This window comes from Schistocerca serialis, chromosome 1 (assembly GCF_023864345.2).
Source record: "Schistocerca serialis cubense isolate TAMUIC-IGC-003099 chromosome 1, iqSchSeri2.2, whole genome shotgun sequence".
Classification (NCBI taxonomy): domain Eukaryota; kingdom Metazoa; phylum Arthropoda; class Insecta; order Orthoptera; family Acrididae; genus Schistocerca; species Schistocerca serialis.
The window spans coordinates 191497912-191517259 of NC_064638.1; positions in this window are offsets into that span (position 1 = coordinate 191497912).

A 19348-nucleotide genomic window follows, 5' to 3' on the forward strand; every position below is an offset into this window, starting at 1 on the left:
GCCACAGGTGGAGAGACGGCTGCGACTGCTGCTGAAGATCACAGCGATGTGCTGTGGACAAACACTCTGTGGCAGAACCACTGACATACTCGTACATGCAGCGGGACGGGGTTTCATGACATCGCAGTAGCCCTGCAAAACGGTGGATAACATAAGACGAGCATCCGATTACTTTGATAATAAATCCTTGCTCAAAAAAATCCTCTTTTCTGTCCAAAGGCTTTGTAAAACATTTCATCTTGCGGCTGAAACTTCGTCTCATCATGTGAAATGAATTGTTTCTCTGGCGTCCACTGGAGATGTAATAGGGTATCAGGTCTGCCAGCGTATCAGGTCTGCCAGCGACACCCGTTACGCGGCAAGGAGCGATAGAAGGACAAAACTTTTCACTGATTGCTCCTGTTTGTGGGAGCAACGGAATTTCCCCTTTGACTTTTGAATGTTTCTAGTGTACCAATGGTTGACCGTGGCGTACGCCACTGGTGGCTCCAAAGAATTGGCAAGCTGATGACATGACTTGTGCTCCATTGTCATTGACAATGACTTCAGGGACATGGTATAGACCAGAAACAGAAGGCAAAGCCGATGCTGTACTTGCAGTAGTGGTGCACGTCGCGAGAACAGTAAAAGAAAAACTTACTGCAAGCATCTACCACTAACAACCATCGCAATTTCCAGAATAGACCCTCAAATGAACATGAATGCTTTTCCATGGTCCGGACGGACGTGGCCACTTAAAAAGGTGCTGCGGCCAAGTACAGTGACAGTGGGTGAGTTGCTTGGTGCAAGCTACCCCAATGATTTTGGTGCAATGAAGACAGGACTTCCCACTGCACGGACTGAGGAGTCAGAACACTTTTTCTTCTTCCTTAGGGTTTGTCCCGCGTGCTGGCCGGGTCCGCTGCTTTGTCTCGTTGTCGCCACTTCTTGCGATATTGTGCCTGATCAGGGTGAAAGCCTGAGATCTTAAGATCTTCATGCAGGATGTCAACCCATCGCTGCCTTGGTAGTCCTACTGGCCGTTTCCCATACACATTTAGGTTGAAAGTAGTCTTAGCCACTGTTGTCTCGTCTGCTCTAAGACCTTGCCCGTAGCAACGTGGGCGGCTTTCTTTCATTTTGTCTATTGTTGGTGCAACACCGTATAGCCGGCGCACTTCATTATTTGTCACGCTGTCATGCAGTGTTAATTCTGATGTCCACCTAAGTATTTTCGTCTCCATAACAGCAAGTCTTTGCTCTACGTCCTTTGCTGAAGGCCAGCTTTCAGCCCCATACAGTGCAACTGGTTTATTACCGAACGCTATAATTCCGACTTAGCCTGTTTGGAAATTTCTTCTCGCATAGTACTCCAGTAACGGAACGCCATTTGAGCCACGCGCTGATAAGGTGGTAGGAGATTTCTGTACTGAGATTTCCATTGGCAGCAATTGTCGAGCCCAGATACTTAAAAGTCCTGGCTGCTGGAAGGTCAAAACCATTCATTGTGATGGTTATCGAGTTATTTAAATCTCTGGAAAGGTAATATGTTTTCAACACAATTCAGCCGTAGCCCTACATCTGGAAGGCGGTCATTCCAGCCTTAGACTTGTAGATCATTCTTAACTTCACTGGCCAGTAGCACATATCAGCATACAGCATCCTCAGGATGATGTTTTATGCAGGTTTCTTGTGACGGTATCCATGGCAGTGACAAATAGGAGTGGTGAGCGAGAAGATCGCTGATGAACTCCCACGGAAATAGGGAAGTCGTCAGACGGTCCGGCAGCTGACTGTATCCGACTCTTCAGGTTCTTCACGCTCACACTAAAATCAATTTGCGGTAGGACAAGAACAATTTTTAAGATCATACCTCGAAAAGCATTGAAAAGATGATGATTTACCCCCCCCCCCCCCCCCCCCCCCAGAGTTTGGTAATTCACTGCCAGTAGGGAAGTCTTTACCTCCACTGCTTTTACTGTACTTAATGCTTGTATGAGCTGTATTCTTTATTACTTGAACGCTATTCTGTACATAAGACCGAGTGACAGTTGCAGTACGAACAAAAGGAAGATATGGCGCCGCTGTGTACCCCTCTTTTGAGTGTACAAGTGCCTGGGATTTCAGTATACACAGAACGGTTTGTAAATCAGCGTATGACAGTTGTAGAATGCGTTCGTGTGGTACATTCTGTGTGACAGCATCACGTAACATGACTTCACTGTCGCTAATTCGACACGAAACCTTAGGCTTGCAATGCCTTGTGGTACCTCTGTGTTATACTATCTACTGTCTGAGCAGGCTGCTGCTTCAGACAAAAAGGTTTAAACCGATCATCTGTTGCATTGATTTGACTATCAAGACCTTCATACAGCAATCCCACAAAATTGTCGTACGTGGCTTAGTTGGGAATAATTTCGGCACGTGATCTGACACAGAGGCGATACGTGTCGGGACCAATGGTGGACAAAAATTAGCATTGAGCTCCATTCCCGTTATTTTGTAGGCGGCGAAGCGTGTCTCTAATTGCTCCCTGTAGTCCGACCATTCTTCGTCATGGCCTACATTAATCTTCGAAAAAAATAAATATTCCTTTTTCTTTATTAACTGTTGCCATAACACTTTTAATCAGCTTTTAATGTTATTACATCTTACTCTTGCATTGATATCGATGGGAAGGATGAGCTTGCGTCGTCATCAGCATTTCCTCAAATCTCAGAACCAGCTGAGATCCAAATCATTTTCTTCACCTGCATTCACGTTCTACATATCGTGCTGGTGACTGTCACTGCTGAGAACCCTACCTCACACATTCGTAAGAAGAATGTTGCAAAAGTTATCAAAACCAATGGGTAGTCCTGCTTCACCAAACTCCAAAACTCAGGCGGTGACGAAGAAACGAACCCAGATTTCATCGTGGAGTCTAAAGAAATATCAATAACTAGCTTTTCTTCTTCAGTGGTAAGTAGTGATGGAAGTTTTGTACGGATACGATTTTTGATTCAGTTCTTTTGATCGTATTCTTCTGGAAAATACTTCATGAAGTAATCACTGACTTCATTTAAATGATCCATGGACGCACTTTCGTTTCTTTACTCGTATGGGAGTTATCGTCTTCTAAAATCTTCTAGAACAGGAGAATGTTGTGTACTTTCTTTAGTAATCCGACTTTTCTTCCACAGTATTCAGGCCGTCTTCTACCACGCTGCTATAGTAACAACGTTTACTTGTCAATCCACAATATATCACCACTAGCAAACACATTTTTACCGTATTCAGAAAGCAAATGAACTTAAGTATTGTTTTCATAAAAACACTGCAAATCACTTGGGAGCCGCGATGCAAAAATGGAAAACCCTTGGCATATGGGAGAGAAAACTGCGTTTTCTTTTATGTAAGTTACTGTAATCCAGGTAAAGCGTCATGAGTGGTATCATAACGGAAACCGTTATACAGCGTCATGAACCACCCACGGAACACAACACTTTAGAGTCGTACCTAACATAGGAATTAAGTTTGAAACTTGGTGCACCTTATTAGGCTGACAATTTCTCAACGTGCACTCTGTTCTTTCATCTCCGTCTGCCAATTATATTTTCTTGGTTATTGCCAATCGCGAGTAATATTAGAAACTTCTGCGCATAAAGGCTAACAAGGTCTCTGGAGAGAACTGGAAAGTTCTTGACAGAAAATGTCTTACGATAAGACAAGACTACAGAAGATGATGAAAACTTGAATTGGAGAGCCCGTAATTACACGGGATCTTCCCTCCAAGAAACTTCCGTGAATTTATTTTAGCTTCTGCTCCCGTAATTCAGACTCAAACTAGTAGATCAGCAGAGTTACTGAAGAGATAAACGTTGATGATTCGTTGTACTCGTACTACTCAGTAAGTGTCACGAAATCTGTTCGTGGCACGTGTCTGGCGAGTAAGAGCTAAAAAACGCAATATTAAGTTACGGATAGCTAGAAAACAATGAATTCTTCGGAAATCGATAATTCTCTTTTGCACCGCGAGATATTTTCCCACCGAAGGAACGTATCATCTGATGACTGTCATAGAAATTATCGTCACATATGACAAGTAAAAAAATTATCATGTTTTGTGAAGAAATGTAGTATTAAAACATAAGCCGCTCCCCATAGTTACATTCGGGAGGCGCGACATTTCGTTATGATAGTACAAAAATGACAAAACACACGATCCTTGTGTCTGTGCCATCAATTACTATACTTCAGCGTATAGTTCTAGAATCTAGGTGTAGAAAATGTGACGTGCTTGTGGTGACCAACGTATTAAAACGGTGTTAGGATGTTTCATAAAACGTCGTATTAGGACCATTTTAACTTCGCTAAACGTGCTTCTGCGGTTGCGACCCTAAGTGTCAACACTCCACTCAGATCAGATCATTCAGCATTCACAAACATCCACGAATAACAATAAAGATTGGGGAAGATACTACCTTATAAAGCAATTAATATGCTGCTATACCTACTAGTAATATCAAGATATATCTGGTTTGTTGTTAAAATTGTCTATAATAACTAGAATGATAGATATTTATGCAGAACTGCTGAAGACATATATCAATAGCATCGGATACCGTAGCACTTTAGATTAAATTTTATTATCTTTTTCGCCAAATAGTATTAAACCCTTGGTGACAATCACCAAAACTGAATTAATTTTATAGAGGTAGGGGTGTAAATGTGGAAGCTAGTGGGTAATGTGGAAACGTCTAGTATCTGGCCTACAGATTGCTGCACTCTACCAGGGCAGCCACAAATTGTTGCAATAGTTCCTATTGGTCATGGTAGAGGGTTAGCAGTCAGTTGAGCAACAGACGCTGTGACACTGATGCAGTTTACGTTCGCGCATTTTCTAAACCCTTTTCGAGGTAAGTTGTGGTATTATATTTATCTACATACTTCGTATTTACCTTTCTTCACGTCTGATAGTTTATAAAGGGAGGTGCATAGCAGGTTTTAGCAGTCCTTTGTCAACCTTCAATGGATAGTTGCTTAATGTAATCTACCGAAATTTAAAATTGCCGTTGTGTAGGTAATGTGGATGTATACATACGATGGGATTGTGGAAACGTTTCAACAATACCAAAATCCAATACATTACTTCTAATACGTCTGGCGTCTGTTTCTAGATGCCACGAAAGCTAACTGATCGGAAACCAAGAGCTAATGTGGAGAAATGGGATGTTGAAAACATGTTTAAGACTATAATAGCCTTAAAGGAAAAGTAGATGAGGTAAAGAAGAGCAGAAAAAGCTTTCAGTGTACCTAAAACGATAGTTCAAAGGTTTGTGCATAGTGATATGTCACCTGAAGATTGTGTTTCTTTGAAACTTGGACATAAGCCGGTAACACCTGATGCTATTGAGAAACAGTTAGTTGAAATAGATAATCGCCTTACCAGATTAGATGTCAAGAGAATGGCATATCATCTAGCGGAAAGAAATAGTATTAATTACCCTTTTACTTCAAACGCTGCAGGTAGAGCTTGGTTTGACCTTTCTCATAGACGACACAGAAATAAACTCACAATCCACAAACCTATGGGCACCTCATTCTCGAGAGCAAACGGGTTCAACAAAGAAGCTGTAGATAAGTTTTTTGGCATTTTGGAAGCTGAATACAGTAAACATTCTTACAGTGCTGATCGTGTGTACAATGTTGACGAGACTGGACTCACTGTCGTCCAGAGCAGAATACCACATCTAATTGGACTAAAAGGTAAACGTCAAGTAGGTGTCCTCACATCAGCAGACCGAGGATCCCTGGTGATTGTCATATGCTGTATGACTGCTGGTGGTACTTTCATACCACCAATGATGATCTTCCACAGGAAGAACTGGACCGATACTCTACTGAAAGAAGTACCACCTTGAACAAGTGGTAAATGCCATCCTTCAGGCTGGATTCAAACTGAGCTCTTCTCCTAGTGGTTTGACCACTTCATTTCTAAAGCACATCCCTCAAAAGAATCTCCTGTGATGTTGATTCTTGATAAGCATAATAGTTATGTCACAAACATCCAAGTTATAGAACGTGCAAGGGAGAACCATGTTACAATCGTGAGCATCCCGCCTCACACCTCTCATTAAACTCAGTCACTTGATAAGACCTTTATGGGCACTCCAAAAACCTATTACACTGAGTATGTTCGCCGATGGTTACGGCACAGCAGCTGGCCCTTAGTTGTTTGGGAAAGCCTACCGAAAGTTTCAGACTGGCTCTATTGCAGCAAAAGGATTAATGTGGACTGGAATTTTCCCATGTGACAGGACTGTTTTTCAGATATCGACTTTATAGCTGCAACGTCGGCTTTAGATGAGACCAGAAGTCTGAGAGGAACTTATGAGAATCCAGCCTCTCCAGATGGAAGTAATGACCACAGTCAAGAAGACACTCAGAACGCATTGAGACCTGTGGCAACTGACAGGCCAAGTGAAGATGGCCAAAGAGAAAGCACAAGATCAACATCGTTGTCACATATCTCATCAATCACGTGTTTGTCTCTACAGGTTATCACGCCAATCCCTCGTCTAAAGAGGAAGGTTTCCAACAGAGGTCATAAGCCAGGTTGGTCAGCTGTATTGACATCGTCGCCTTTTAAAACATGCCTTGAAGACTCCTGAAGGATAAACAGAAGCTTCCTAAGGCACCTGCAAAAAGAAAGAAAAAACATGAAGCTGATCATAGAAAACCATGCAGAAAACCGCTGAAGTTATCTGAGGATTCAAATGCCGAGCCCAATGCACCAACTGTCTATTCAGGCGAGTCAGATTTGGATCTCCCAGTTGGGGAAGAAAAACTTACTGAAGAAAATGCAATTTGTATTTTTTGCGGATGCGCATTTTCCAAAGACGTTCGGGGATAATTGTGGATTAAGTCTGTAGTGTGAGAGGAATGGAGTCACCCTTTGTGTGCCGAAAATGAAGGAGATATTTACATATGCTATTCTTGCAAGTCAACTTCGCTTATGAAGCATTTTTTTATTACAGCTGCGTTTAAAAATATTTTTGCCTAATTTAAATTTAAAATAAAATAGAATACTTTCTAACATTTTTAATAGTTCTCGTTTCAAGTAGTCAATTACCCACAATTTTAAAGCGTTTCCACATTATCCGCCCTTCTTGAAAAATTAAGGAGTTGTGCAAGCCGAAAATGTTTTTTTAATTTTTAACATTTAGTTCCTGTGTTTCATAATACTACATTCATTGCTAAAACATTATGAATTACTTTGGTTAACTTTTGAAGCTAAAAGAGAAGTAAACATTTCTTTTATACAACAAAAGCAAACTGGGTTTCCACATTTACTCGCCTACATGTATGTTAAATAAAAATAAACAAAATTATTACAATGAGTGAAAAATATCACCTTTCAATCGCCATAGAAAAATGAGAAAATTATTATTTTTATCTGAGTTTCTAAATTCTGTGCAAATTCAGATTAATCAGTACTAGTATATCTTAATGACATCTGGCCAATGGTGTACAAACTTTTGACACGGAGGCCTAGATGCAGGAATTGAGTGAGTTGCTCTTTTTTCAAATCACGTTTCTTTTCATGGAAATAGACCAATCAAAGAGTTCGAGGTAAGCCACGTGTCTCAGCAGTAGTAATGTCTTGGACAATGCTGCGAAAAGGGAAAAATTTCACTTTTGACTGCTGATGAAATTTCCGTCTTAGCCTCAAAAGTAAAACAGCACATTAAGGAAATCAGTATACGTCTGTATTACTTATCACCATAGGTAAAGATTTGTACTATATAAGTAGACTTGGTGAACATGTTGATTTGATCTTTGCACTACACTGGGCGCATGGTATAATGGGACCTCAAGTTGTCAGAACGTTGTTTCCACTTCTAACATATTGAGCTGTTGTTTTAACATGTGAATTTAATACAAATTCGTATAGGCACGAAAGAAAGTTAGCTAGAGTACGATGTCCACCGATTCCTACACTCTCCTAGGTCACATCCTAATTTCCCTGGCATACTTTCTGTTTTAAGCATGTGTCCTTGGAAACAAATGCTACGCACTCTAATGGCGTACATCCCCAAATGTATATGATATCACAAGTTATTTTACATCAACGCTTCAGGTTTGTAGCCTGAAGATTCTGCATCCGATCCCCAAAATGCAAAAATATTCTAGCTTTCAAGTAACTTAATAGCAGGTTCGCAACAACGTTTGATAGAGGCAATTGCACTAAACTTCGCGCCCTTCAAGTCTCTGGGTCTGAGCTACCTTACCTCGAGGCCCCCTATACCAACAGACGCCAGGTTCAAACCTAGCATATGCAACTACTTTAATTTTCGTGTGATTTAACAGAAATTTCTCAACAACGTTTAATGTAAGTAATTGCGAAAAGCTTCTCAGCCACCAGACCTTAAATTTGAGCCTTCACACACTTCTGCTTTATATGGCGTAACAAAACAGCGTAATTATCTCACTTTCATGCAATTGCGCTCTACGCTCCAGAACCCAAAGCTTAATTTCCATGTAACTAAACAGCATTAAGCTCAATAAATACCGTAATAAAACAGTAATTATCTCAATTGACTTAGCTTAATTTTCATTTAATTTCAGAATGGTGTAATTATACTTAATTTGTGTGTATTTCCACATGAAGTGCTCTAGGCTTCGGTGCTTTGAGGTCTTAGCCTGTGTGTGTATTGCGTTAACCTCTGGTTCACTGAGATCACTAAAGAGGTATGTAAACTCCACAATGAGCTGACATTGCCAGTTCACTACAAAATTATGCTCTTTAACGGCATGTGCTTGCTAACACCATGTTGTTCTGAACGTGTCAGTCTTGGCATAGCATCAGATAACAACTTTGAGGTATCAGTGGAAATTGAAAATGTCCGTCCTAATATGAAATATCAGCTTACCAAGCTGGAATGCAGCGAACTATGAAGATAGATGAATTACATCATTAGGCTGATGACAACAAAGTGTTACCACATCCCCATGAGAGCTTAAAGGAACTCGTTAAACTTCGGTTCCACGATAAATCAGTCTAATCTAAAAGCCGTAAATTCAACTAAACACCTAGGTATTTGTGGTGTCACCGCCAGACACCACACTTGCTAGGTGGTAGCCTTTAAATCTGCCGCGGGCCGTTAGTATACGTCGGACCCGCGTGTCGCCACTGTCAGTGATTGCAGACCGAGTGCCGCCACACGGCAGGTCTAGAGAGACTTCCTAGCACTCGTCCCAGTTGTACAGCCGACTTTGCTAGCGATGGTTCACTGACAAATTACGCTCTCATTAGCTGAGACGATAGTTAGCATAGCCTTCAGCTACGTCATTTGCTACGACCTAGCAAGGCGCCATTATCATTTGCTACTTATCTTGTCATGCATGTACCGTCAAGAGCGATGTTCACGAATTATGGATTAAAGTTAAGTATTCCAGAAGCTACGTACCGTTTTTGCTAGTCTCAATTCCCTATCATTTTCAAGACCTCACGCCAGCCTGCGTGAGTTTAAACGCGTGCCTTTCGGCTTCCTGTCATAGTGGATTGGCTGTCTTGCCAGTCCACAACAGTATTACACTTACGAACAATTTAAATTGGAAGGAAGACATAGAAAACATCGTGGGGAAGGCTAACCAAAGACTGCTTTTTGTTGGCAGGACACTTAGAAAATGTAACTGATCTATTAAGGAAGATGACTACACTACGCTTGTCGGTCAGCTTTTATAATAATGCTGCGCGGTGTGGGATCCTTACCAGATAGGACTAACGGAGTACATCGAAAACGTTCAAAGAGGGGTAGCACGTCTTGTATCATCGTGAAATATGAGAGTGTCACAGAATTGATACAGGATTTGGGCTAGACATTATTAAGAGAAAGGCGTTTTTCGTTGCGACGGAATCTTCTCACGAAATTCCAATCACCAACATTATCCCCCGAAAGCGAAAATATTTTGTTGACACCGAACTACATAAGGACGAACGATCACCACCATAAAATAAGGGAAACAGAGGTCGTACGGGAAGATATAGGTGTTCATTATTTCCGCACGCTATAAGAGATTGGAATAACAGAGAATTTTGAAGGTGGTTCGATGAACACTCTGCCAGGCACTCAAATGTGATTTGCGGAGTATCCATGTAGATGAAGACGTACCTATTTCATACTCCTCCAGACATCAAAATCTATAGCAAGAAGGCCAGCATCATCGACATGTATGGAGATTCTGCACTTAAGTTGTCACCATCCTTTACAGTTTGCCAGTTTACGTCATCAGTACTGGTTATATATTGTACTATGGATTGTAACAGACTAACTCTATGAGATTTATATCTCAAAGCATTATGCTACGGTATTTTGAACTACGCACATGATTATACTATACAAGATGATTTACAACTGTGTATGCAAGTTGTACCGACATCTGTTAACGCAAATTCCGTAGATATGGAATCAGTAGAACTTCGAATTATAGGCGGAATTATAGGTGGAATGACTAAGTATGTTGTTGCCCCTATTGGTTTGAATACTACACACGCAGATCTTTGTAACGTATACAAATCAGCTATTTAAAAAATTTTGTAGGAATATGAAGCAGAATGAATAATTTGATAACAACATACTTTACTTCTGTATGAAGAAAACATCTTAATAGAACAAAGTTAATTTACAATACGCTGTTTTACCGAAGCAGTTCCATCAATTTTATCACGGTATTTAAAATAAAAACAAAGGTATGACTAGCAGCAGCATGCAATAACACAAATATGATGAACAGATCATAGTAACAGTGACACACCCACCCACACACACACACACACACACACACACACACACACACACACAATGAATACTTTCATTCATCAGTCATTATTATGGGCATGGTAATCTCACAAATGATCCATCTATCTTCATAACGAGACAGTCTGATCTTCAGTTGCGATAACAATTTGCATCACATTTTTGCTCCATCCAAAGCACAATTTTTGAACTGTATGTAGATGATTACCATCACCAACACTTTCCTTCAGACACTTCAAGTAATCATCGACCGTGAGAGTTTTTTTGTGACTGCACAGCTCGCGCCCTTAGCTCGTCTAAGGGTAGAGTCTATGCATGTACGGTATCCATACATTTTTAAACGAAGGCCAAATAACTCTTCGATATGAATGCCATTCATCTCATGTTTAATATGGCCGATAACCTTACTGTTTGCTTGTGCCGTAAGGATCAATCGGCACATACCCAAATGTGTCGAATTCGTCAGGATTGTACCTTACCTCGTAATATGGATCACAACCCCTCACCCAATAAATTAAGGTGTCGGTATCCATGTAAACTAACTTAAGGTGCTTAAGATGTTGTCTGGCAAACTTATAATGAAACCTGCACATGTGAGTTTAAAAATTCTAATATACTCACACTTACATAAACATGTTTCGTGTACTGTACCGACACTTTCCTCATCTCCAGTGCAACAACATCTCTATTGAAAACAGTTCCCATTTCAAATTAGGCTTGGCGATCAACTGTCTTCGCCGACGATACAAATCTCATTTACTGACCAAATAAATATCACAGTGTTTCCCAAAAATGTTATTATTCGTAAGTTTAAGGAAATCTTTTTCAAAAGAAGTCTTTGCATACGCTCTCTTTTTAATATTGAAATCAGCATACTCCTTTACTGAACAGCTTGATAGTATTCAGTAAAACCAAGATTTTTCTCCAGTTAAATCCCTAGCTTCATGCACTGGTGAGGGTTTCTAACAAGGCTGTCCAGAAAGTTGCGGACGTTTTGGTCTATCGCCGGGGGGGGGGGGGGGGGGGGGGGTGGTACAGCCGCCATCTTGGTGTACCTCAATACGCATCAAGTGGTGTAGTGTATGGTCTGTGTCTTTGCTGCTTTGCTTTCTGCGACGTCTGAAAATGTGCGCTGCAGTAGAAAATCCTGTCAATTGTGAAGTGCGTTCTGTGATTAGGTGTTTGTTGGCAAAAAACTGCAAACCAGCTGAAATTTTCGCCGACCTGTTGAGATGAGTACGGAAAAGGAGAAATGAGTGGGGAAACGATGATTTTAAAAATGGACATACGAAAGTTATCGATGAAGACTGTAGTAGTACTCGTAGCCGTATTACTGACGAACTAATGATGAAAAGCAACGAGAAAATTCGTGAAAATCGTCGTTTGACCATAACGGATATTTCGGGAATTTTTCCTAAATGCCAAAGAGTTCCGTGCATGCAACTGTGGTTGATCGCGGGAGCTCCTCCGGATTTTCAACGGGGCGTGTTTCATCATACGCAAAACAGCCAGGATTTGGCGCAGAGAAACTAAAATCTGTTCCCAGCAATGAAGATATGGCTCCCTACACAACTCTTTCATACTGCCGCCGAACTTTACGCCGATATACACCAGTAGTTTCAGTCGCAAGTGGCAGATTTCTACAGAGACAGCATCGAAAAATTTGGACCACAGTGTGACAAGTACCTCAAATTGAATGGCAATCTTCAGACTGTATCGTTAAAATTTATATAAAAAATTTGGTTTTTCGATATTGTTTTTTATTTCAAAATGTCTGTTACTTTCTGGATAGCCCTATAAAATGGATACTGTATCTGGATTTTCCCTCCAAGATTGTCATCTGCGTGGTTGCGAGCTTATTCGCTCAACTCGATGCCCTGGAGATAGCAGTAAATCATTGTGTGCATCATGTAAGCTACTACCAGCTGTAGAAGTATAATAACGGAATTTCCCTATAAATGGTGGTAGCCGTCAGTGTAGGGCCCGTGAGACCGCGTCTGCAGCGCCATCTGCTTCCTGTAACGGCTGACGACGAATGTCAACACACATTAACCCGTAAACAAGTCAATTTTGGCGCCTACGAACTTCGATTTGCGGACAGCATTGCTTTTCTATTATGAGTTCAAGAAAAATGCTGCAGAATCGAATCGAATGCTTGTCGAAGCTTTCGGTGAACAAGCTCTTTGGAAAATACAGTGTTTCGAGTGGTTCAAAAAATTCCAAAGTCGTGATTTTGACGTGAGAAACGACGAGCGCTGGAAAGAGCCAAAAAAGTTTGAAGACAACGAATGACATTCGTTTTTGCATGAAGATGATACTCAAACTCCACAGGAACAATTGAATGTGACGGAGAATGCCGTTTCCCTTCGGTTGACAACCATGGGAAACGTGCAGAAACTGAGAAAATGGGTTCCGCATGAACTGAATGAAAGACAGCAAGAAAATCGAAAGACCGATTCTGAAATGCTTCTTGCCAGATACAAAAGAAAGTCGCTTCTCCATCGAATAGTGACAGATGTTGAAAAGTGGATATATTTTGAGAATCCTAAACGTCGTAAATCATGGGTGAATCCAGGCAAACCATCGACATCGACTGCAAGACGAAATCGCTTTGAAAAGAAGATTATGCTTTGTGTTTGGTGGGATCGGAAGGGCGTCACCTATTATGAGTTGCTGAAACCTGGCGAAAACGGTAACACTGATCGCTGCCAACAACAAATGATCGACTTAAATCGAGAATTATCTGAAAAACGATCGGTATATGGAAAAAGACAACACAAAGTGAAATATGATAACGCCCCATCATACACAGGAAAACGGGTCTGGGAAACGATCGACGCGTTTAGTTGAAAAATACTGGAGCACGTGGCTTATTCTCCAGACTTGGCTCCGTCCGATTATCGTCTGTCTGCGGTCTGTTTCCGTCACTGGAACACGCTCTCGTTGAACAACGCTTAAATTCGTATGAAAATGTACGAAAATGGCACGCTGACTGCTTTGCTTCAAAAGAAGAACTTATTTTTGGCGTGGCATTCATAGCCTGTCGGAGAGGTGGGAAAAATGTACAAATATCAATGGAGATTATTTTGGATAATTATTGCAACCAAATTCCGATTGCATACTTCTATATCTGGTAGGATGTATCATGTCTACCTCAAAGACATAGACTGCCTTCGCATCAGCTGCTACAGATGAGATATTTTGTTTTAATTCACGGATATCTTTATCAGACAGCTGGTAAAACCCTCCAGTAGGTAGAATTTCGTATGACGTATCTTTACAAATTGTTAACGTGTAGGCGTAAGGTGTAACCTATATCAAAGCATTTGCTTTTACTAGTTCAAAAAATGGTTCTGAGCACTATGGGACTCAACTGCTGTGGTCATAAGTCCCCTAGAACTTAGAACCACTTAAACCTAACTAACCTAAGGACATCACACATATCCATGCCCGAGGCAGGATTCGAACCTGCGACCGTAGCGGTCGTGCGGTTCCAGACTGAAGCGCCTTTAACCGCGCGGCCACTCCGGCCGGCACCAGCTTTTACTAGTCATCAGAATACTTTTTACTTTTACATGCCTTTATAAATATTGGGCTAAACACTCCGCGAATCCCGCGTTAGTAGCTCATTTATTATCTAATTCATTTTCAACGTTGCTTCTCGTGTAACCGCTGGTGTCGTATAGCATAATGCAGGATCCAACTCGTCCAGTTTCCATGAATGCACTATAATTTTATACGAAGAAGTCTGCAAGTAAATGTATATCCATATCCATGTAAAGAGCAGCACACTGCTCTCAATTAGAGATGGGAAATTCGTGCAAGACATGGAGCGAATGCTGCTGTTCATCATTCGTTACACAGTTCCTAGTTCGTGCAGTGTAGAATGTAGTTTTGTTAGGTGACTCTGTTTCACCGAGTCTTTCCTCTGAATCTAAACATTCAGGGGGGATGACATCTTTCCTCGTTACAAGCTGAAATTCAGCGTCATTAGTGCGTGCTGTTCGACTGAGACGTAAATCTTCCTGACACATGGTTTCAGCAAGTTTCTGCAGTGGTGTCTGTAAGAACGTTAGTGAGTTGAGGAAATGTAAATAAATATCCTCCAGCACCCTCTTGAAAAAGAGCTATACTTTGAAGTACTCTCAACTACGACGTTAATCTCATCATGAGACAAGCAGAATACACTAAAACGTCCAACGAAGAAGCAAGCATCATACCCGCTCAAATTGTGGGTAGCTATGACTGGGGAAACTTATAGTGCATTTGCACTAATTATATGCTGCACCGCGGAATTTACAGGTTAGTGGCGATGATCCATACGAGGAGTTTCAGGTGTTCCATCTAGTGTTTTTTTGAAGATATAATATTTAACTGCATTCTAGTTCAATGTTTGAACTTCATGTCCTTTAATTATAAAAACATTTCTGTTATAAAGTCCATCAACCCTTTGCAAGATCTTCAAACTCAGAGAGCAGCCATCTCGGCAGTTCTTTACCAGTTCGTGATCTCAAATGATTAAGAGATGAGTCATATGGACATACAACTTGGTACCCGACTGCAAACGGCACATGTGGTTCTGTAATGGTGCGGTGTGAGATAGCTGGATTACCCTCACAATGCACTGCAGGTCTTAGTAGACAATGAAAGTCAGCTTATACGGCAAACGGGACCCGCTCCTTGAGAACCAGAATTCTTAAATTTTAAGAATTTGTTATAATGTGTGGGCATGTCTGTAGATACAGGAACCTTTGTAGAGCAGTCAGGTTGGTGCTATGTTAATTTTCCGCTTGCGTGAAATGCATTAATTATCTATTACAGATCCGTTGTGCATGACAATGCTTATTTAACTGGGACGAAATAGGACGAGACATATAACAACAGTAATGCTGCCTGTCGCCATCAGTGATGAGTAATAAATCTTCATGTTTCTGTCTCAGACCAGCGAATTTAGAGAAGTGAACGGGAAGTACAATGTTATCTTGATCCTTGTTGTGACTAGTCTTGTATGTACGCAGGCTGAATACTTGAATAGATATATGTGAATTCTACTTCTCAGTTTTACCAATATCCTGAACCACATGTTTATAACGTATGAGAATATCATACAACTGATAACTACCAGCACGGTCAGGCCTTACCTGAAATTATTTTTGCGCGCTGGAGAGATCATATGAAGCAACATTGATCTGTACTTTGAACTTTAATAACAGGGTTATCTTAATGCTATAGCTTTCTAGAATTTGATGTGTGAAGATCCTCCATTACGTGGGTCCTAGGAATATTTCAACTACAAGACTGTCCGATTTTAGCGACGTACTGATCTCTCTCTCTCTCTCTTTCTGATTTCTAAATGATTATCGAAGTTCAGGGTGTTTCATAAAGAATGACATGATTTTGGACGGTAATAATTACGAAACATGGTAAGAGCCGGCGAGGATAGATTAGTTGCTTGATTGGGTGTGGGCAGAAACTTCAGACTATCGCTGTTAGATGTCAGTCAAGGCATCTTCTCAGTTTGCAGTCGGATGCAAGATGGCATCCGCTCAACAGAAGGCACTTTGTGTGCTGGAGTTTGCAAAGTGTCAGTCAGAGATTTCGGTCAAACATGCCTTTCTTTGGCGTTTTGGCATTGATCTGCCTGCACCCAAGGACATTTGTCGTTGGTATGGCTAGTTTGACCGGATGCTTGTGCAAACGTAAGAATCCAGGTCGATCTCGCACTTATGATGACACTGTGGGAAAACTTTAGCAGACGTTTTCGCGGAATCCAAAAAAGTCTACTCGCTGCGCGAGCACAGAACTGGAAATGTCAAATACGACTGTCTAATCAGTGTTAAGGAGTCATTTGGTCTACTAACTATACGTACTACTTTTACTGCAAGGTCTTCGGTTTGGTGATAAAAAGAAAATTGGTGACTCCAGGGATGCTCTCAAGAGGATATGCAAGACGACAGAATTTTATCACGGTTAATTTTCAGTGATAAAGCAACATTGCATATTAACGGTAAAATAAACTGGCGTAACGTGTGCATATGGGGACTGTAGAATGCTCAAGACACTACCGAACACGAAAGAGACTCATCTAAAGGGAATGTTTTTTCTGCTATTTCTATTGAAAAAGTGTACGATCCCTTCTTTTTTGAGGAAAACAGGATGACTAGAAATGAACTAACGACAAATGCTACAGATTTGGCATTTTCTTCAATTTCAGGAGGACCCTTATGACTTCAGTTTTTTGAGACACACCTCCACTACAGTGGTACAACAACGTACGTCAGTTTCTCAGCGGTGTCCTGCCTCAACGCTGGAATAGGGCGTACGGGGCCTCGGAACACAGGCCTATACCAGGTTTTTGGCGCTTCAGTGTAGCCGTCAATCAGGTCCACAGCCTGATCGTGGCATAAACTGAAGCGTACACGCAGTTTGCTTCAAGCCAACCCATTCGCTTCTACGTTTCAGTCGGGATAATCTAGCCTTTTAAAGAATAACAGTAACTACCGTATTTGCATAGTGGACATCGTGAAGCTGAAACTACAAATCCATAAATTATCGTCAGACTATAAAACTTATCTGGAACTGCCTCGGCCCCACTTCGCGACAGCGATGCGGCAGCCACGATTGCAGTACTGAAACTTAGTGCGGATAGATCCAGCTATATCCTGGCACTACCTGGGTATTTAGGCCTTCGAGTTCTCTGGGCCAGGAGTCAGCCGTAGTAGTGGTCCATAAACCAGATTCTCGAAAAGGATGCCATCGGAGCCGTCGAACCCTTGCCGCCACGAGTCACTGCTGAATTTTGAGCTAGCATTGACTATCATTGGAATCGTCAGGAGTTAATCTCCACACTGGAAATAGCAACTAAAACTGTTACTGGTCGTTGTCATTATCTTACGCTGTATTTGTTTTAGTGCAGAGTGAACCCAAGCTTTGAAGTTACTCGTGATTGGTGCCATCTGTCTACTCACGAACTTTTGTAAAATATTTGATTACTACGAAATACTAGAAATAATTCTTGTAAATAACTGATTCCAGGAAAAAGGTTTTTGTTATGTAATTATTAATATACTGTATCTGCGTTGTTTACCTTGACTGCCTTCTCACTGTACTTCGACCAGCGCAGGATGTATCAATTTCTCAGCACAACATGTTTGGGAATACATTATCTCATAATGAATATCCATAAAATAAGGAAAATACAGATCTTTAATTCGCATTACTGTACATACAAACGGATAATTTATGTAACTCTATCTATAGTACACTGTAATATTATGTAATATTCCATTAGAGAGAGTTAAAATAAGGATGCAGCAAGCATCCATTGTCAGACATACTGGATACTTCCTTCTATATCTCACGCTAACGCGTTACAGTCTTTCACAGGTCTGTATTAAAACAAGCTGTCAGCCAGGCACCTGCTACCAAAGATTGTACTGTCATGCTACGTATCTATCAGAGTCAACAAAGACGTTAACGACTGTTGAACTTCCAAGCGTCATCGAATTGAATAAAATACTAGAAATCTGAACTAACTGCCGTGATTCATTTGTCATGTTACAGATGGTTTCCCCACGTGGATGACAGTTGATATGTGCACTTGGATACATTGAGCCGGTTTTCGATATGAATCAATCTGTTTATCAGATAGAAAGCAGTAAGCAAAATAGTAAATATAGTGACGTAGGTGGAGTTTTAGTTAATACAGCCATGTTCAGAAAACACAAAACACCTTGAACGACCACAGACAGAACGTTCATATTCACAAGACATGTACATTAGTAAGCTCAGCAGAAATAATTAGCATTTGAACCACGTCGGCCCGCGGGTTGAAGGTTAACATCGGTATCGCGGCGCAACGCCGCCTACCAATAAAATGTGCCTGCGGCTCTCGTTGTCACTAAAAAACGAAGGTAATGGATCGATATGACTTGAGCAGATTTGCAGGATGCCTCGCAGAAATATGCGCGAAACGTACCGTAAATTCAGTGTGTTTGAATGAGGGCGCGTTATTGGCATGAGAGAATGTAATGCAACCGTCCGAGAAACTGCTGCATGTGAGACGAAGTATTTCGGCAGTGCAATGGGTGTGTTCAGAATGGTTCACGGATGGCCGTAGAACACACTCAGATCAACCCCCCAAAAAGACAGACGCCTCATTCGAATAGCGTTGCAGGACAGATCTGCGACCTCCTCGATCCTGGCGGAACAGCGGACCACATCGTACACTATCAGCGATGACAATTCATCGCCGTTTATTATGGCACGGGAGAAATACGCATCGTCCACTTTTCCGCCTACCTTTGTATAATGTGTATAAACACGCTAGACGGTAATTCCGTGTAGAGCCACATCACTGGTAACAGGAATGACATCAGATAGTGTTTTCGGACGAATTCAGGTTCTGTTTGTTTGAAAGCGATGGCCGCATTTTGGTTCGCTCCAGACAGGGGAGCAGCATCACAGTGGCTGCATTCGCACATGACATACAGCACCATCTCAAAGCCATATGGCATGGGTTGCTATTAGGTACATCCAAACATCACATCTTGTGCCTGTCCAGGGCA